General features: G+C 48.7%; 1 pseudogene; it reads left to right on the forward strand.

Moving 5' to 3' along the window:
- The first annotated feature begins 9,918 nt into the window (after window positions 1-9,918).
- LOC149869247 (uncharacterized) lies at window positions 9,919-17,276 on the forward strand (annotated as a pseudogene).
- Window positions 17,277-18,852: the final 1,576 nt, after the last annotated feature.

An 18,852-nucleotide genomic window follows, 5' to 3' on the forward strand; every position in this document is an offset into this window, starting at 1 on the left:
TGGAGCAGTTGGAGTAGTTGGGGGAAGGCATGGAAGTAACTTCGCTTCCTTTAAGCACTCAGGGCTCTCTTCTGGGTTGGTCAGCACGCTTGATGCCTTTGTGGCTGCTAGTTCTGTGGCATTGCGGCATGCAGTGTGGAGCTGCGACTCTAAGTCTCCTATAGCTCCTACAGCATTTATGAAGTGTCGCAACAAAACTTCTGTCACTCTACTGGGAATTATTTCTGTTTTGTTAAAGAGTCTTTTCTTGGCTCCCCTCTCAGCTTCTAGTTTGCGGCGGCAGCGGACTAGACTATCATAGGCCTTCCCAGTTTCAGGTATTCGCTGGGGGTTAATTTGGCCAGGGGGGTGCTTTCCTATGACATTATGAAGGAGCCCTAGAATAGAGGCTTGTTCTTCACTAGCCGGTGACGCATCTCCTTTAGAAGGGAGAATACCTGCAAGGGCTCCGTTTCCCCCTGCGTTTGTTGGGGAAAATATAACTTTGGGGGCGGCCATTACACACCCCAGAGCAGCAGCAGCTAGTGAGCATGTCCAGATTCTACTTCCTGGTTCGTTCACCCAAATGCGACCAGAGATTTGAGTCTTAGGGTCGCTATCGCCTGCCGCATGATAGGCAAGATGATTCCAAAGATCATCAGAGGTTAATGGGGGTGAACGGTGTCCCAGTCGCCAGGGACACATGCAGACTAGCATGGCCTGAACGTCTACTTGGGATCCTGTTCGTGACGCCATGTGGCGAAATGCCGGGCTAGCGGCTCCGGCACCGCTTAGGGGAGCCGCGGGCTTTGCGGAGTTGTGCGAGCACGCGGCTTGTGGGGCGGAATTGAGGTAGCTCTTAGCCGCCCTCGAGGTTCGCCGAGTTGGCACAAGTAGACGACTTAGAGTAAGTAGTTAGTGTCTCTTAATCTATAGGGTGTCCGTTGGTTCACGAGGTTCCAGAGCCAGCCCTTGCGTTCCAACAGTGGAACAAGTCCAAAGCTAGGTGCGGCTGCCGACTCCTTAAGTCCCAGAACTGGTCAACGGCTCATAATTGGGAAACACAAAGCAATACTGTAACACAGTGAATCGTTGTCAGTTGTCGGATTTCTGAGGCCTTTATCTTCGCTGGGATACGCCCAGGCGGGGAGGCTGAGAACCGGTCTGCGGGGTGATCAGGCCCACAGAGTTTTCCAGTTGTCGTCTCTGCTGCTTCCTGCTTTTTTGCCTCTTTTATAAATGTTTGTTGGACTGCCTCTATGACACTAACTATAGTATACAGATAGGATAATTTTCTTTTACATAATTATTGCTAGGCAGATTTTCTACATAAGTTTCATTTCTGCAAAAATGACACTTTTAGATAAGAAATGAAATTTACAGAATGCGCATGTGTAGCTTAATGCCAGTGGAGAGAAGTACAAAGCGTTCATTTTGATTAACAGTCTACTTCAAGGTTACATAAATGTGAGAGTGCCGCGCGGCAGTTACACAAAAAAGGAGAAAATAATATAAAGTCTTTGCTAAAAACTATAAGACAGTTACACTGCCTAGTCCAAGCATCACAGCGTATGCAGAGCAGGGGAGAACGACATTACACCAGCAACAACAAAAATGTAAAAACTGTTTAGCTGGCACACTGGAAACTCAATCTGTTATCTAAAAACCAAGTTGGGTAATTTCTGCTGTGTACAGCTTCCCAAGAAAGAGATAAACTCAAGTGCATTCTATTTCACAATCATTTTAGAACAGAGCCTTGATTGAGACAATGACAACAGCAAAAAGTTGGTTTGTCAAGAAATGCATGAGATGCAGAAGTAATTATTACAGAATCACTTTTCTGACTTTAAAATAGCCTTTTAAAAAGACCAAAAAAAGTTGTGCTGTGGATGAGTATTTTTGATATATAAAAGTAAAAAGTGATTTGAGATGGACATTTGGATAGGAGTAGCAAGAAAGCTTCTTTGCTTATAATAACACAACAGTTACAGACTTTAGAAATCATTGATTAAACCTAGATAAAAGAAATACATGCAAAGTTAAAAAGCAGTTACAGTTTGCTACATGTGTCAACACGTAGAATATTGACTGCAAATATATTTCATGTAAATTTATCCTTGGAAGCACTACCAGTCAAAGCTTTCTATAGAGCACATAATAGTTTCACATAGTTTCTTTTACTTTCCCTTCTCTCAAGATGTGCAAAGTAAGAAGTTTCAACCCCAAACTAGCATTTATTTTTTTGAAAAAAATACAGTATGACTGACAACTACATTCATTTTTATCATATAATTATGACTCCAGTCCATTAGGAATCACAGCTATGAAACAGCACAATTGGAGCCTAATCTTTTTCAGATGCTTCCCCTCTATGCCTGTAAAAATAACTCAAGTTTGAGGCTGTTTAGCTTTTCTGATTCATTGTCTTGTGGGTGACATTTTTGATAGTTAGAGAATTCATGTTTTAGAATTAGTTGAATGAGAACAAACAAGAGAGTTTTAAATCAAACTGTATGGTTCCTTGTAATAGAAGGGTATTCAGCAGGGGCAGGCAAAGTATGGCCCATGGACTGGATCCAGCCTGCCAGGCCATTCTATCTGGCCCCCTAAATATGTAGAAGATTAATATTTGTCTGCTCCTGGCTGCCTGTCAAAGATGACAGGAGCAAGGGTCAGTAGGACACAGGGAAAGCTGGCAGCAGGATGCAACAGCCCAGCCCCACCCCACCCCACCTCACCCCCAGCCATTTCCCTGCCTTCCTGCCCCCACACTGCTGCAGCACCATGTGGCTCCTGGCTGCATCACTAGACTGCGGAAGCACAGGACCCATGTCGGGGGTGGGGAGGGGGAGGAATGGAGTGGGTTTGTAGAGCAAATCCCACATGCACACCCTACCATACACATGAACCCATACCCCCCCCTTGCACTGCCATACGTGCAGACCCCCATACCTCTTTACACACCTGAGCCACCCTCCCTCCCACACACAGCCCCTCACAAACCCCATACCCACCCACACCCCACATACTCCTTCACCCTGCACCCACAGCCCGCACACCTATCCCCCCCACAGACACACCTACACCCTCCACCATACCCCACATACCCACACACCCACAGCACCCACAAACATATACCCCCGCCACAATATACAAGAGTAAGACTTCATTTAAGCTATTATATGCAATTACCTCTACATGCACTACACAAACACATGTAAACCAGAACAAAATATTTTTTGCAATTAAATTAATGAGTGTTGTAGACGCTTGCTTTTTAGAATATAATTTACTATTTTTCTGGTTCCAACATGGAAAAAACCCTTGCTGAAAAAAGTACTTCTGGGGGCAAAAGAGGGGGGGCCACAGACTTCTGGTGGCAAAGGTCAGGGGTTAGGGGGTGGGACTTCTAGTCACAAGATGGCAACTCAGGGGCGGGGCACCTGTCAAGGGGCGGGACTATCCATGCGGCCCTCAACAGCTTGCCAAAACTCACTAAGCGGCCCCCCACCTGAAATAATTGCCCGCCCCAGTATACAGAAATCCCAAATGTATTTTCACAAGACTACCGCACACGTATGACAGTACAAGTGTTGCAAAGTCTGAGGTGATCAGCCAATAAAGAAAAGCAATATTTAGAAACAAACTAATTCATAATCAGTGAAAGTCCACCGATATATCAGTGGCATATTTTTATTAAAGTACATTTGAAAATTTTTCCAGGTAACCTGATATAATTCATGGATTACATATTCTTTTGCTGTTTAATGAATCATTCAGATGTTTTCAGACAAAGAAGTCTGCATATCAAGGTCATTTATGGTTTTCTTTTTTTCCTTTCTTTTAAAAATAAAAATGCATTTAATAAATTCCAGTTTCCACCCTAATGGAAGTGCTTGACAGAAATCAAAATCAACAAAATGTTAATTATTTAGTGAATAAGCAACATGTCATGTCCCATTTTCTATCTTCATAAATAGAATCAGTAAGAATCTGAAAATACTAAACTACGTAAGTGATTTAAACCAAGATGATTTAAAACAATGCTTTGAATTACCAAGTCAGAAACCTGGATTAAAATGTATTTTAAATAAGCTTTCCATGTGTACTTCAGTTATTTTCTACAGAAAGGTGTAGTCTGGTTAACTGATAAAACCGTTAAAACATATAAATACCTACAACTAAACAGAGGCTTTCCACTAGTTTTTGTACAACTTTTTGCCACCTTTGGAAGGTACACTGTAACTAGGTATCTTTATTTATAAATTAGATAACTTTAAGCTGTCTGCCCTACAGTATACAGCAATCCTGCTTATTTTATAAGTCTGCTAGAGGATTCAATTTATACAGTGTATGGAAGAAGAGCTGGATAGAAATCTTTGTCCTCAGACCTCCATAAAGCCAGGGTAAACCAGTGGTCCTCTGAAGGACTGTCATACAAGATTTAACATTCTAAGATTCTCTCTCTCCATCTAGCTTACTGCTAATTGGGGTTGGGGGATGACTGAACATGTCTGTTTTCTAATTCACATTCTTCATCTGCAGTCACTGGCTCAGTTGGTTGACACTTTGGTCCTTTTTCATTTGTTTGAGGGTTCTGGTGAGTTTCATCAGGACAGTTACAACATAGTGATGCAAACTCTTGGGTTATGTATTTTGTTAAACTTCACTATGCTTACAATAGGATCATCGACATCTACACATTGTTTACAGTCTTGATGAAGAGGTGCCTTACCAGTAACTGGAGTTCTTTAAGGTATGTTGAAAAAGCAATCAGGACTTGTAGTAGAGATGATTGTATCTTTTATTAGACCAACAAGATTTTTGGGAAAAAAAATCTTTAATAAACAAAATTTATTTGCAAAAATCTTGTTAGTCTAATAAAAGATATAATCTCTACTATGAGTCCTGATTGCTTTTTCCTTTAGACCAAGGGTAGGCAATGTTTTTTCACCAGAGTACCGAAACCCCCCACAATGCCTACCTTGGAAGGTGCCGGGGTGCCAGCATGCCAGAAAAACAAAATAAGGGTAAGGGGTACATGGCAGGATGCCCTGCTTGTGCCCCTTGCCCCCCAACTCCTGCTGCCCCTGCTCCCCACCCAAAGCCCCTGCCCCCCAGCCCTGCTCATGACCCTTGCCTCCCACCCAAAGCCCTTTCCCCCCACTCAAAGCCCCTGCCCTGCTGCCCCTTGCCCCCCACCCAAAGCCCCTGCCCCCCAGCCCGGGCTCTGTGGCTGTCAGCAGCTACCCAGAACCTGGGCCAGCTGCAAACATCTGCTGCCTCTTTGACCCAGCCCCAGCTGCCTCTCGGGCTCTGGGAAGGCAGCACATATCAACAATGCTCCCTGCTGTGCTGCCCTCACTGCTTCTGCAAAGCAGTGTTGGAACACAGAGCGGCAGGGCACAGCGGGAGGGGCGCAAAAAGCTGCCTGCTCCCAGTTCCCCACTGCCCTGGCCACACTTCCCCTGCAGGTGAGGGCAGCAGGGAGGGCAGCAGGGAGCTGGGAGCAGGCTACTTTCTGTGCCCTTCCGCTGTGCCCTGCCACGCCATGTTCCAACACTGCTTTGCAGAAGTGGTGAGGGCAGCACAGCAGGGAGAATTGCCAGTATGTGCTGCCTCCTCAGAGCCCGGGGCTGGGGCTGGGACTGGGAGGCATCTAGGGCTAGAGCCGAGGCAGAGAGCCAGCAGATGTTTGCAGCTGGCCCAGGTTCTGGGTAGCTGCTGATAGCTACAGAGCCTGGACTGCTTGCAGCAGAGCTTCTACGGAAGCAGCCCGGGCTCCAGGGCTATCAGCAGCTATCCAGAGCTGAGGCCAGCTGCAGCCGGGAGGTTACAACCAACTGCTGCCCTCCTGGCGTCGGGCTCTGGGAAGGCAGCAGGTGCCAGCACTGCTCCCGTTGGGGCCAGGGGCAAGGAGGCAGCAGCTGTTTGTAGCATCCTGGCTGCAGCCAGCCCCAATTCTGGGTAACTGCTGATAGCTATGGAGCCTGCTCCTAGCAGGGCTTGCAGTGTCCCAGCTGCCTGCTGGGAGCAGCTCGGGCTTCCATCTGGCAGCAGCTACCCAGAGCTGGGGCCGGCTGCAGCCGGGAAGCTGCAAACAGCTGCTGCCTCCCTGGCCCCAACACATGCCGAGCAAAATGGCCTTGTGTGCCATGCTCGGCACGCATGCCAGGGTTGCCACCCCCTGCTTTAGACCAATACAGCTACAGCCTGGATACCTTAAGATATGTTTTTCATACAAGTGTGATGGGCTAGCTGACAGTGACTTAGCCCAGGGGTTTTGAAAGGGCAAAAGATGATTGGAGGACTTGAGATTCCCTTCCTCACCCATCAGGCCCCAGAGACTCACCCTAAGTGTCTCCCGTGGGTCACCTGGAGGTGGATAAAAGGAACACTGCAGTTGACTCAAGGGAGACCAGGGAGGGACCACAAGGAAGGAACTTCAAAGAGCTGGGCTAGCAGGGTAGAAGCAGTTGCTACAGAAGAGCCTGAAAGAGTGGGACCTGCAGGCAGCAGTTGGACCCTCAGCAGCGCGGCATGTGCCTGGCAGGAAAGGATCCCCACTGAGCTCCAGGATCCCCTATGAGAGGCTGCAGCCAGCAGGAGAGGCTCCCTGGCTCCAGCAAGGATCTGAGCGGTTCCCAGCCCTGCTTCTGATCAGAGGCCAGGCAGCTCCACATGGGGCCAGGGATCCTGGAAGGTCAAGATCCCTAGCAGCATAATACAGTACCAGCACTGGTAGCTGTGTGGTAGCATTCCTGCCTACCCCCCTGGGAAATCTGAGTTCAAATCCCAGCTGGGGTGTGTAAGTTAACAGGGAGAAATTCTTCTTGCAGTGGAAAGGGCTCATTGTGCTTCTTCCCATCTAGATACCTAGGCCCTATCTATAGTCCTTTGTATTTTGTGCCTTTTATATTTCACCAACCAGTATTGTTTGTTCTACTGTTTGTGTTTTACGTTTTGGTTAACCCTGTCTTTTGTCAACTGGATGAATATGTCTATGATTGTAAGTGTCTAACCTTTGTTGAATCCTGCCCCCTTGGGGCATTGTAGTGTCCCCTATACCCCCTGGTTTATACTGGTTACGTTCCCAGTATTGTTCTCTAATTAAAAGGTATATGGTTAAGTCCCCATTGGTGGTCTGGCTCTGATCTATAGGGGGAGGAGAGTCCCTACACCTCCCACAGCGCTTGTGCACCTGCTTTGATCCCTTCAATTGGAGAAGGGGTACCTCTTAGAGTACTGCCCGGGTTACACAAGGATACACATTCTCTCACCATTGCCAGTTGGCATCGCTAAAGCAAAGGGGCTCACAGCTTGAGCACTTGTGCCTAGTGCGTGCTTACAGCATGTATGTGCACATGAACTGTCACTGAATGAGATTGTCACACCGTCTGAAAACATAACACTCAAATATCACAGTAAAAAATGAGGGGCCTTAGGAATTATTTTGAATGGTACTTCTTAGCAAGGGACAACTTAGGAACAAAATACATTTTCAGACTGAAGTGAGTTGCAAGACCAAAGGAAATGTCTTGGGCCTTAAACATCACACACAACTACTTAGTTTCATCTTACCCCTACTCAGTGGCTGAGGTAAAAACATGATCACTCTTTCTTACACTAAGAGTACATTACATGTAGTCAGCTCAAAAAATGAACCATTATCCCAATGTACTTGAAAAATATAGTTACATAATACTTTTCTGAAAACAAACAGTAACAGACCTATATAGTTCCAAAAATTATATATAGTTAATATGAATTCATTTTAAAAGCAAAAACCAACCTCCCCACCCCGCAAAAAAGCCAACCCTAAAATCAAGAATCTATCACAGCTTAACTATTATATTTTCTTGCATATAGCATGCCCCCAGATATAGGATTCACACTGGTATTGAAGGGGAACCTGAAGGAAATAAAGATCTTTGATTGAGGTGAGTGAGCCTAGTCCTAAGACTGCTGCCAGCCCTGTGCCCCACTTGATGCTCACAGATTGACCAGGTATGCCATGTCTGGGCTGCACACTGAGTCCAGTCCTGCACACTGGTTCCAGAACCACATGCTTAATTAGACCCAGCACACTAACCCTACAAAACCATGCCAAATTTGGGACTGCCAGCTGCCAGAGCCATGTGTCCAGTCTGACCCTGAACACTGGCTTCTGTCTTCAAGCCAAGTCTGTGACCACACACAGACTCAAGAGCAACTTGCCTAGTCTGACCCAGCAGGATGATTCATGCCAAGTGAATACCACATACTGGCTCTGGAGCTATGTGCCAGGTTGGATCCTTTAGGCAGCCCTGGACCTGGCATGTGATCCCAGACTTGGCGCATCAGCTCTGACCTAGCTTGCCATCCCAGATCAAGCACATGGAGTCAGACCCAGAACACTGGTTCCTGAACTTTGTTTCAGATCAGACCAACCTTGATCCAGTGCACAGTTGGGCAGGGGGAGAACTCTTTATAGATCCAGAAATTTGGAGGAGTGCAGAGAAGGGGATCAGTGGCAGCATTAATTGCTATAGCTCAGGGGTTCCTGAAAATGTATAAAATGTATTATAAAGGAGTGCTATTTTGGAGTGAGTTTAAATAGCCTGAAAGTTGTAGCATTAAGGTAACACTACCTGTGTCCACAGCTGCCTAAGGGCAGTGTGACAGGTCGCCCCCTCCCAGCACCATCTTTTTGGTCATCTATGCCTGACGCGGGGTGTCCTTGGGGCCTGCTTTTCAGTCCTGCCCTAATCTTGCCTGCCACGTCTTGATGGAATATTAATTGTGAGCGGGAGACTCGCTATTATTTTGGGGCATGTTGGGCTCTCACCTATTATGGCTTGACCCCTGTTTTCCCTGCTAGGCCTCCCCGTCCTCTGAGGCTCTAGCTTTTCCTGCTCCCTTCTGGAACATGGCACTCCCTGGCCCAGAGGCATGGGAGCCAGACCCACAACAAGTGGGCTGCAGGTTCAGAAACCCAGGTGCGCCACAACCTGCCTCCATTAGTCCAAAAAAGAAAGACAAAAATATAACTGCACTCTGGCACTCCAGTCCTCACCTGGCCTTTTTAAAATAGTCCTTCCAATATCAGGGTTCATGTCCCCCCCAAAAAACTACACCCACACTGGTGCTGAGGTCTATGCCCCCAAAGGCTGCACACTCACCGACGCCAGGGTACCCACTCTGTAGACAGTCCTGAAAATGAGGCCTCCACCATCCCCCAATAGCCTCTCCCAAACCACCAGTGATTCAATAATCACAAAAAATAGTAATAACTGTACGTGCTCAATCAACACAGCGGGTCAGCTTACATGAACTCTCTTCGAGTCTCGACTCTGCACCACTGGCTACAGTCTTGGTTGTGGATGCAGTCATCATCTTGCAGGGGCTTTCATAGCTTCCCCCTTCCTGCCGTGAACCACTGCCCAAGCTTCTTCCTGGAGCTCTCAGGGGGACTGTTTCCCCTCTAGCTGCTGACCTCCCTACTGCTGTTCCACCCAGGGTTTTTATAGTCCTACCTCTTCTGGTCAGCTGACTAGCCATCCCAGTTCAGCAATTAACCCCTTCCTCACCAGCCCTCCAGGCCCAGAAGGTTCTGGCCTCATAGGGGTGCACCTTCTTCCTCGTGACAGGGTTAGAGTTCCCTGTCACATGCAGGCAGGTAGCTCTCCTTATCCATTGTCTTGAGAAGAGCTTTCAGGCTGGAGAGAAGGTTGATGCTGTCTTGGTGGATGTCACTGCTGCATATGACACTGTCTGGCTCCACGGCCTTTACTACAATTCCTCCGAATGATACCTGACAAAACTGTCATCAGCTTTACTATGCTCATGCTTCAGAACCACAGTTTCACTCTCAGGACCATCAGTGGACAAGAAAGCCACCCTAGAAGTTTCAAGAATGGCATCTCACAAGGCTTGATATTTTCTCTATTGCTTTTTAACATGTATATTGCTGACCTGCCTGATGTCCAGTCTAAGAAGTATGGATATGCCAACGACCTGGCTCTCACCAAATCAAGCAAGCAATGGGAGGCCACTGAGTCCACTTTGACATCAGACATGAACACCCTTGCCAATTACTTCCATAAATGGCATCTCCATCTCAGCCTCACTAAAACAGTTGCAATAGCCTTCCACCTAAATAACAACCAAGTGAAGAAAGTAATAAAAGTCAAGATTGGTGACCAGACCTTGAACACTGTCACATCATCACTTATCTAGAAGTCAAGTTGGACTGGTCCCTTACCTACCACCAGCATCTGGAAGGGGTCCAGGGCAAGGTTAATAACAAAATATATCTTGTCTGTCACCTTGCACCTGGGGTGCAAGTTTCCAGACACTTTACACCTTCACTTTGGCATTTGCATATGCTCCTGCTGAGTACTGTGCACCAGTATGGGGCCAGAGTGCACACACTAAGCTCCTGGATTCCGGATGTAACAGCATTTTGAGGAAAATCACCAGATGCCTTATGTCAACTGCATTTGACTGCTTACCAGTTCTCTCAGGCATCCCCCTCCTCCCCACCCCTGCCAACATCTGGAGACAAGCTGCTACTCTGACCCTAGGGCTCAAAGCCCAAGATCAGGACCATTCTTTGCGCTCCAGCCTAGTGGCCACGAGCCAGAAAACCAGCTACCACCTGAAGTGTTGGAACCCATTCTCCACTCAGCTCATTGAATCTGCAGATGGCATGTCACCCACACCATGGACCTCCCATCAGTGGAGCAGGAAATATGCTGCACAAGAACTGAGACTAAAGAACTTTTTCCCCAACACCAGGTGCCATCCGTCAGGATGGCAGCTGCTCTGCAGGGCCTAGACTGTTCTTAACTGTCTCAGAACAGGTGTTGGACAGTTTAAGGTGTACATGAACTCTTCACTAATGCTGGCTGCAGTTATGGTACTCAAGCTTAGATGGCCAACCACATCATTTATGAATGGCCTTCCTTCAGGCAGCCATGGGCTATTGATGTTGACCATTCTACCTGTTGCTGGCTTTCTGGCCCTCATGCTTCCAACATATAAGTATGGTGACACTTGCTTCATTATTATATCCTATGCCCTCCTTTAAAAATGATTAGGTATTTGTGATTAAACTACAAAGGGATTTCAGTGCTGCACCACTCAACCTACTAGAATCCTTGGCTCAGTTAGGCATCTAACTTTCCCCATGCATTATATAAGGAGCCTGGGTGCCTAAGAATGGGATACATGCAAGACAATGTTAGGAGCAGGCAGCCACCTCACTATTTTCTACTGGATAGCTTGGGTGAAAAGTGGTATCTAGGTCCTATCCTTTGCTGCTACTTAAGCACCTATCTCCACAGACTCTCCTGAAGTTAGCCATTATACCCTTATGAAGGAGAACAGAAAGTTACTTCCTTCACATACTCCTTTACATGCAGGCATTATACATTCACTAGCAAGATGGGGGTGCATTTTTTTCAAATTCCTTACCTGCCCTATTTGGAGCAGGTACTCAAATACATCCCAAGAGACTGCTTAATCTGCCACTCTATTGGGCATTCTTAGGGGAATACTTTCTCATGCTCTCCTATTAAAACCACTCCTCTTTGTAGAAATATGTAGCCATTGAAGTAGGAACTGGAACCTCCTTCTAACAGGGTGAGCAATTATGTGGCGCTGCGAGCTCCAATTCTGGGGTGCTGTTGCGGGCTGGTCAGCACCCTCTCTGCTCCCCCTCCACCCCCGCTCCCGCCCTGCAGCTCCTCCCTGACACTGCCGGCAGTGTACAGCCTCAACTTCAACCCCAGACCACCCTGTGCTTGTTCTGGACTCACCCCAGCCAGAATGGACAAGCCAGAACCTGCATACACAGCCCCGACCCTGGCCTCCCCAGACTTGGCTCGGTGGAGCAGACCAGCCCCAGGCAAGTTGGAACCCATACGCACAGCACCGAACCTGGCCTGCCCTGTGCCTGCTTCTGCTCCAGACTGTCCGCCCACACTGAGCAGCAGCAGTGGCCGAGTAGAAGCCACTATTTGGAAAAGCAGAGTCTTCCCCTCATTGCTGCTGGGCCTTTCTTGCTGCAGCCATTCAGAGCCCATGCTCAGGCTGCCCTGTGGCTCTCTCCACTGCCGCCTCCAGGCCACCCAATGAGGCAGTGGTGGCAATGCAGAGGAGCCGCAGTGCAGCCCAGGTGTGGGCTCTGAGTGACTACAACAAGAAAAGTCCAGCAGCAGCGGAGGTTAGGAGCTGCATTTCCCCCCTGAAAAGCAATAGCTTCTGCCCAGCCGCTGCTGCCATTGCTGAACATGGCCAGGCAAGTCCAGAGCGGGCGTGTTGGGGAGCCAGGGTTGGGGCTGTGCATCCAGGTCCCCTCCATTACCATGGGCCTGAGGCCAGCAGTGGCAGCCAGAAGGAGCCACTGTTGCCTGGGCTGTCTATAAAAGCAGTCCAGCTGCAGACCCACTGTGTCCAGGGGGTAGTGGGACATGCCACAGGCCAGACAGCACCTGGGGCAGGTGTGACCAAGGGACCTGCTGCAGGCCAGAAAAAGTTTCTCCATGAGCTGAATCAAACCCATGGGCCATATTTTTCCCACCAGTACATCCCAAGGAAGTGTCCTGAGAATTAGACTACAGAGACCCACAGTCTTTCATTCCCAACTATCTTGGGTGGTACTTACTCAAATAAGTATACTCAAAACAGTGCCTATCAGACTGGGTAAGCAGGCAGCCCCTACTTTATGATACTTCCTGGGATTTGGCCTCCAAGCAGCTCAGATGCATCAGGACCTAGACAGGTTTTGAATATACCCACAGACAAATCTAGGCATGTGCATGAGTAGGTAACAGCTAAGAAGAATATCTTGAGAACTGGACTTAATTATCTAAAATAATAGTATGGTATCAAACCCTCTGCATTTGGTTCACTAACTTGCCAAAAATGTATTTTTTGCATAATCTCCCCGTCTATTGCTGCAGCCTGTACTCAAGCAAGGTTCCCATTGAAATCATCAGGAATCTTGTTTGGGTAAGGATTGCAGAATTGGGTTGCCCTTACCCAGTCCATACCCCCTCCTCTCATCCTCACTATCAGACCCTGCTCTCCCTGAACACATGAAGTGAGGGGCAAACTTGAAAACGTTGACTTTGAAATAAACATGCTTGGAGTATTTTAGTTCATCCAGAATTAATACATTTTACCTTTTTGGAAACTGCTACAGGTTTTAACACAGGTACTCCATGACCACACATTTAAGCAGCACTTTTGTACCTACTTATATATTGTACATTTTTTATATATATACATACATATACACACACATACACATGTACATACACACACTAATTATTTTTTTTCTTTTTATTTTAAGGAAAATGTTTCATGTTCCAAGTCAAATCACCCAAATTAATTCCAAACCATTAGTCATTCAAGAACTATGTGTGGCCCTACTACTGGCAAACATCCTCCACTCCCACCTGGGGTTTCAGATGCTTCCAAATCATTTGGCAGGCATCCTACATGCAGGTCCAAGCCCAGAGGCTTGGGGTTCATATGCCCCCGAATTTTGCTTGCCCTCAGCCGTACGGCCATAGGAGCAAACTAGGAAGGAGTCTCCCATTTCCATAAAGTGGGCATAAAGCCAAGATCTTCTCACTGGAAATGGAAGCAGTAATATATAATAACTATATATTACCTCCACCCATGTACTACCCCCCTTGCCAGAAAAGTGGTTATCCCCAGCAATTAGGAAAACCACCTTAGTGGTCATGGTGTTTCCCCTGCCAGGTATATCTAACACAATTTTTTTAAAATTTTTCTTATTCCAAACCAAATTTGCCAAATCAAATTCCAAATCTGTGCATCAGTCCAGAACCATAAGTGGTTCTACCACTGACAAATGTCCTCCACCCCCATCTGGGGCTTCAGATGTTTCCAAATCCTTTGGCAGGCATCCTACTTGCAGGCCCAAGCCTGAAGGCTTGGGGTTTGGATGCCCCTGAGTTTTGCTTGCCCTCAGCCATACGGCTACAGGTGCAAGCTAGGGAGGAGTCACCCCTTTCCATAAAGTGGGCATAAAGCCAAGATCTTCCCAGAAGTTAAGTGGGAGGTTTACTATACATTACCTTGAGAGGTACTATCCTGTGCCAGGAGAGCAGTATTCCCCAGGTGCAACTAGGGGAAGTGGAAGTGGTCACGGTGTTTCCCTTGCCAGGTAAGCATAGACACTACACTTGATACACTTGATCTTTTTTTGCAGGGGCGAGGGAAGGGGGAGGGAATCTTTATCTGTCTATCTATTCATACACACACACACACACACACACACACACACACACACACACACACACACACACACACACACACACACACACACACACCCCCCGAATATCAATCCACAAAGAAAAAAAACATAACCTGTTACAAAAAATGCACCCGCACAGGTCATGCACCCATAGAAACACCCGCTGGCCACCCAGACCCATGACAATATCTGCATCATGCACCACACACACACACACAGAGTCTGGTCTCTCAGATCAGGCAGCCCCTTCCTTTCATCCCCATTCCACTTGCGGGGTCACAGACTCAGTTCACCTGTCGTTCATGTTGCTGCCGCTCCAGCTCCCACTGGAGGACCCGCTGCTGCTGTCCTCATTGCTGTCCTCAGTTCCATTTGTCTCTTTTTCTTCCTCGCTATCACCCCCCCACACTCCTCGCTGGGGGAAGATGGAAGATCCTATGCCACATGCCTCTGTGCCAGCTGGCTTTGTCTGCATCCTCTCCATCTACAACTGATTTCAGGGAGTAGGTCTGGAGTTTGCTCAGAGCCATTTTCACACAACCTACCACGTTTACATCCATGTGCCTATACAACAGGAGGTTCCTGGCTTTCCACGGGGTGCTCCTGACAAAGGATGTGAACTGGTCAAAACAGACTGATGGGTTACTCTCACATTTGGCAAGGTGTCTGTACAGTACCGCTTCTCTAATTAGCCAGTTGATGCTGGTCACCACCTTGCAGAGCTGCTTCACCCTGTTCCATACCTCCTTGGTGCAGGTGCAAAGCCAGAGGAGGTGACCAATCATCTCAGTGGCTCCATGGCAGTGGGGTCATAGGCCACTGGGTCTCCCCAGCTGTCACTCTCTATGCCCTGGGTCCTCACTGGCAGGGCTTGGTGAGCTATCAGCCGGTTCAGGTCCCAGTGATCTTTGTGCAGGTCCTTGTGGTTGATGCGCTTCCATACAGCCTGTTGTGTGTGACAGGGGCAGGCTTTCATGCCCAGCACAAGCACTGGCCTGCCTTCTGTCTATGGGCCAGCTGCCCAACTCACTCTCCTGCCATGCCTTGATGTAATAGTATTAAGGATGTTAATCAGGCAGGACACTGCCCATTTTGAACCCCGATGTTTTGGGGGGGGGCGGTATCCACAGCTCTATTTCACTCCTGCACTGCGGTCCAAGCCTCACGGATGGCATCCCAGGCAGCTAAGTCAGCCATACCCTTCATCCATCAGCTGTGGTCCTCTCTCTGGGACCTTCAGCTCCCCCTTAGGCCCTGGCCCTGTCTCAGGCCAGTCAGGACCCCAAGCTTCTTTGCATTGTGGGCATCCCTCACAGTGGGCCCCTGGCCCTTTTGACCCCTCTCTGGAACATGGACTAGTCGGGTACCTCAGGTCAGGTCTAAGCCTCTTGCCTACGTACAAGGTTCAGGGGTCCCCCATTCCCGGCTCAAGTGCTTCACAAAGCATGCCTGGCCCTGCAGGCTCACTCACCCCAGCAGACTCAGGTGCTTCAGGAAGTTTACCTGGCCTTCCCTGCATTAAATAACTCACCCAAAGGTGGGGGCTGAGGTTAAGGAGCCCCAACCTGCCTTACACCAGGGAGGTACTCACTCCTGGCATTTACATGGGGACTGCTGCTCCACCAGTGCACGTGTGTATGTGAGCCCTTGGAGCCACCCCGGCCCCACCACACCAGACCAGGAAGCAGCAAGCTGTGGCAAGGTAAGTGGGGTGAGTGGGAGCAAGTGAGGGGGAGAGGGGGAGGAGTCAAGCCAGCTGCAGGAGATTGGGTATTTTCCCCCTCCCATCCCCATATAGCCACACCAGGCAGGAGCCACTCTCCCAAGCTGTGCGAACAGGCCCCTCAAACAAGCGCACTCTTCAGGAGCATGCCAGAGTTTGCATGGGAGTTTGCACAGGACAGGCCTGGGACTCTATGCATCAGGAGCTTCTGATGGAGATTTCAGGTGAGTGAATGAACATGGGGATTACTAGGGGGGTGGTTACACGAAGTACAGCCAGGGACCCAGCCCTGCTGCTACCTCTGGCCTGCAGCTCCTGTGAGGCTTCCACCCAGACAGGGCCCTTGGATGGATTGGCAGTGCCCTACCCCCCGTCTGTGGGGGTTGCCTGGTGGGACCTCTGAGGCCTGGGGGTAGCATGGGGGGCAGGGGTCCCCTTGCCTGTCCCACATGTGCCTGGATTGAAGCTCTGGAGGGGCAGGTGAGGGAACTCCAGACAGAGGTGACCAGCCTGTGGGGATCAGGGCTTCAGAAGATGAAATTCACAGGTACTTTCATTCTCTGCAGGACCAGACACCTAGTGCTAAGACATGGGAGGGTCCCAAGGCAGCTGAATGGAAGATGGTCACCTCCAGAGCCAGACAGTGTGTGGCTGTGACTACTTCCCCAACACAACTGGGGAAAAGATATGAAGCCCTGGCAGCACTAAAGAATGATGCAACAGAGGAAGCTGCTGGGGAAGACACATCCTCAACAACTATGCAGGCTGAGCGACAACCAGGCAGCCAAAAGAATAGCTGCCAGGTCACTGTGGTGGGCGATTCTCTTATGAGAGGCACAGAGGGGCCTATTTGTCAACCAGATCCCATGGCATGGGAGGTTTGCTGCCTGGAGCCAGGATCTGAGACATCACTGAGAGGATTCCCGATTTCATTCGGCCCTCTGATTATTATCTCATGGTCCTCGTCCATGTCAGCATGAATGATGCATCCAGGAGTAGTCCGGACCACATCATGAGTTACTACAGGGCTCTGGGGGCCAGATTTAGTAAGTCAGGGAACAGGTGGTCTTCTCATTGAACCTCCCAGTCAGTGGTCACCTTCAACACCAAGGCACCTGCATCAGAGACGTCAACCTGCAGCTCCAGAGTTGGTGCCATTGTGTGTGTTTTGGCTTCTACAACCATGATCTGCACTTCCATGAGAGATGTATCCTGGGACAAGATGGTCTTCATCTTTCTTCTAAAGTTAAGAGTCTGTTATCATACAGATTGGCCAATCTCCTCCGAAGGCCTTTAAACTAGGTACACTGGGGGACGGGGATGCAGTGGACAAAAAGAACCTGGGATAAGAGAGCCATGAGCCATGTGCTAGATCAGCCCAGGTAAGCACTAAGGGGCCCAATAGACATCAGGACTGTGGGGGGTACCAAGGGCACCCACTGGGGGGCTTAAATGTCTCTACATTAATGCCAGGAGCATGGGGAACAAGCAGGAAGAACTTACATTCCTGCTTGCAAGCAACAACTTTGACCTGGTTGGGCTAACTGAAACCTGTTGGGACCTTACTCACGATTGGGCGGTAGGCATTGAAGGTTATAGGTTGCACAGATGGGATCGAGTGGGGAAAAAAGGAGGGGTGTGCTAATCTCTATATTAAGGAGCACTATACATCTTCTTAATCAAGATGGGATCAAACTGAGGTACTGTGGGTTAGGATACAAGGGATTTGGGGGGAAAGGAACTTGGTAGTGGGGGTCTACTATAGACCGCCACACCAAGAGGATGAGCTAGACCTGGAATTCTCCAGGCAGCTCTCAGAGACCATGCAATCAAGAGATACGGTTGTCATGGGTGACCTAAACTACCCTGACATCTGCTGGGAGGATCAGTCAGCCAGGACTAACTGCTCATGTAGGTTCTTAACCTGCATACGGGACCTCCACCTAATGCAGGAGGTATACGATCCTCCTAGGGGGTACACCTTGCTCGCTGTTGGCTATAGGGGGTGGGGGATCTGCAGGTACAAAGTAACGTAGGGGTTAGTGACTGTCAACTGATTGAATTCACTATCCGGTGAAGGGTGGGAAAAGTAACCAGCAAAGCAGAAGGGTTAGACTTCAGAAAGACTGACTTCAGTGTGCTTAGGAGATTAGTTAGTGGGGCATTAAAGCTCAAGAGCACTGACAAAAAGGGGGTCCAGGAAGGTTGGTTGTTCCTCGAGGAAGTGATCCTTTAGGCACAGAAGGAGACAATCCCACTGCATAGAAAAGGGGGCAGAGGGGCCAAGAAGCCCTCTGGGCGAAACAGGGAAATCCAGGAAAACCTAAGGGCAAAAAAAGGGGCATACAGGCTGTGGAAGCAGGGGGTAGCTACCAAGAAGGAGTATATCTCCTTGGCTTGCACTTGCAGGGAATCAGTTAGGAAGGCCAAAACAGTGTTAGAACTTAGGCTGGCAACAAAAATTAAGGACAACAAAAAGTCCTTCTTCAGGTATATACGGAGCAAAAAGTAGGTGCAGGGCAGCATAGGACCCCTACAGGATAGACTAGGGCAGTTTGTGACAGATAGGAGGGACCAAGCAGAGCTCCTCAATGAGTTTTTTGCCTCTGTATTCTTGAACTCTGATCTAGACAAATATCCCAAATGCATTACAGATAGAAGCAGGCGGAACACCAGCCCACCTACTACCAGCACCAACCGAGACACTTGGAGGGGCTGGATGTGTTAAGTCAGCGGGAACGGATGAGCTCCATCCAAGGGTGCTGAAAGAATTAGCCAGTGCCATAGCAGAGCCACTGGCACAGCTGTTTGAGCACTCGTGGTGCTCAGGTGAGGTCCCAGAGGACTGAAAAAGGACCAGTGCGATCCCTATTTTCAA

The sequence above is a fragment of the Crocodylus siamensis genome, chromosome 3 (genome assembly GCF_052110815.1).
Source record: "Crocodylus siamensis isolate JL-2025a chromosome 3, ASM5211081v1, whole genome shotgun sequence".
Lineage (NCBI taxonomy): Eukaryota > Metazoa > Chordata > Crocodylia > Crocodylidae > Crocodylus > Crocodylus siamensis.